A 2,500-nucleotide genomic window follows, 5' to 3' on the forward strand; every position below is an offset into this window, starting at 1 on the left:
CCCACGCATGCAGAGCACAATGGATTAGCAGTCCATCGCCTTAACCACTCGGCCACCTCGTCACACGGCTGTCCATTAGCACGAAACTGGGCTCTGGTTTTTTTTGGCAGCCAAGTTTAGGATGATGATGTTAAAGTGGGTAGCAAGGTGCTTCAAACAGCCTTGCCGGGCACTCTCAAACACTAAAGACACCAAACGACGAGGATGGGATTCGAACCCACGCGTGCAGAGCACAATGGATTAGCAGTCCATCGCCTTAACCACTCGGCCACCTCGTCTTACGGCCGCTAACAACACGAAACTGGGCTCTGGTTTTTTTTGGCAGCCAAGTTTAGGATGATGATGTTAATGTGGGTAGCAAGGTGCTTCAAACAGCCTTGCCGGGCACTCTCGAACACTAAAGACACCAAACGACGAGGATGGGATTCGAACCCACGCGTGCAGAGCACAATGGATTAGCAGTCCATCGCCTTAACCACTCGGTCACCTCGTCACACGGCTGTCCATTAGCACGAAACTGGGCTCTGGTTTTTTTTGGCAGCCAAGTTTAGGATGATGATGTTAAAGTGGGTAGCAAGGTGCTTCAAACAGCCTTGCCGGGCACTCTCAAACACTAAAGACACCAAACGACGAGGATGGGATTCGAACCCACGCATGCAGAGCACAATGGATTAGCAGTCCATCACCTTAACCACTCGGCCACCTCGTCTTACGGCTGCCTATTAGCACGAAACTAAGCTCTCTTTTTTTTTGGCAGCCAAGTTTAGGATGAAGATGTTAAAGTGGGTAGCAAGGTGCTTCAAACAGCCTTGCCGGGCACTCTCGAACACTAAAGACACCAAACGACGAGGATGGGATTCGAACCCACGCGTGCAGAGCACAATGGATTAGCAGTCCATCGCCTTAACCACTCGGCCACCTCGTCACACGGCTGCCTTTTAACACGAAACTGGGCTCTGTTTTTTTTTGGCAGCCAAGTTTAGGATGACGATGTTAAAGTGGGTAGCAAGGTGCTTCAAAAAGCCTTGCCGGGCACTCTCGAACACTAAAGACACCAAACGACGAGGATGGGATTCGAACACACGCGTGCAGAGCACAATGGATTAGCAGTCTATCGCCTTAACCACTCGGCCACCTCGTCACACGGCTGCCTACTGGCACGAAACTGGGCTCTGGTTTTTTTTGACACAAGTTTAGGATGATGATGTTAATGTGGGTAGCAAGGTGCTTCAAACAGCCTTGCCGGGCACTCTCGAACACTAAAGACACCAAACGACGAGGATGGGATTCGAACCCACGCGTGCAGAGCACAATGGATTAGCAGTCCATCGCCTTAACCACTCGGCCACCTCGTCACACGGCTGTCCATTAGCACGAAACTGGGCTCTGGTTTTTTTTGGCAGCCAAGTTTAGGATGATGATGTTAAAGTGGGTAGCAAGGTGCTTGAAACAGCCTTGCCGGGCACTCTCGAACACTAAAGACACCAAACGACGAGGATGGGATTCGAACCCACGCGTGCAGAGCACAATGGATTAGCAGTCCATCGCCTTAACCACTCGGCCACCTCGTCACACGGCTGCCTTGATGTTAAAGTGGGTAGCAAGGTGCTTCAAACAGCCTTGCCGGGCACTCTCAAACACTAAAGACACCAAACGACGAGGATGGGATTCGAACCCACGCGTGCAGAGCACAATGGATTAGCAGTCCATCGCCTTAACCACTCGGCCACCTCGTCACACGGCTGCCTCTGTGCATATATGTTTCTTTTGTGTGCTGCTTTTGCTTTTTTGGAAAGAACCTAGAGACAACGCCTGAGTCTAGAAAAAGGTAGCATAGCTGGTATTGGACCTACCTCAGAATGTGTTTGCAGTGTCCTTGCACTCTTTATTATCCTACCCAACCTCGTAGGGGACTTGCTGAATCGATCACAAACTAAAAACATGTTCTTGGAGACTGAACTCTAAGACTCCGCCCCTTTGCTGCCAAGATACCCATAAATCTCAGCCCCCAGATTTACAGAAGCAGAGCACTTTTTTTGAGTGAAGAGAGGACAATGAAAAAATCTTTTTGTGCATTCCCCTCGCCTGTTTCGTAGACACACCATGCAGCCATCAGTGCCAAAAGCTGATTGCATAGTAGTTTAAAGCTTGATACCATCCTGTCGTTCCATGTCAAGATAGGGCCAGGGAAGATGTCGCGACCTTCACCAATATTCTTTCGCAGAGGCAATATTGTAGCCTATGAGGTTTATCCGAGGCGTGATCATTGCTAGTTGAAAACTTTACCCAATAACCCGCCAGGATGATTTGAAATACAGTCATCCACGGCAATTTTTGTCAGTCTCTTAGGAGACTCAATAACTTGTTGAAGCAAAGAGTTGTGCTGTTCTTGAGCTTGTAGAAGGCTGGCATAGTCGGGATTTGATCTTCTCTCGGCACGTGTTTGGAGTGTCTTTGTGTTCTTAATGTTCATATCCAAGTACCAGGGGGATTGTGGTAT

This window comes from Gobio gobio (assembly GCF_949357685.1).
Source record: "Gobio gobio genome assembly, chromosome: 19".
In the NCBI taxonomy this organism is placed as follows: Eukaryota; Metazoa; Chordata; class Actinopteri; order Cypriniformes; family Gobionidae; genus Gobio; species Gobio gobio.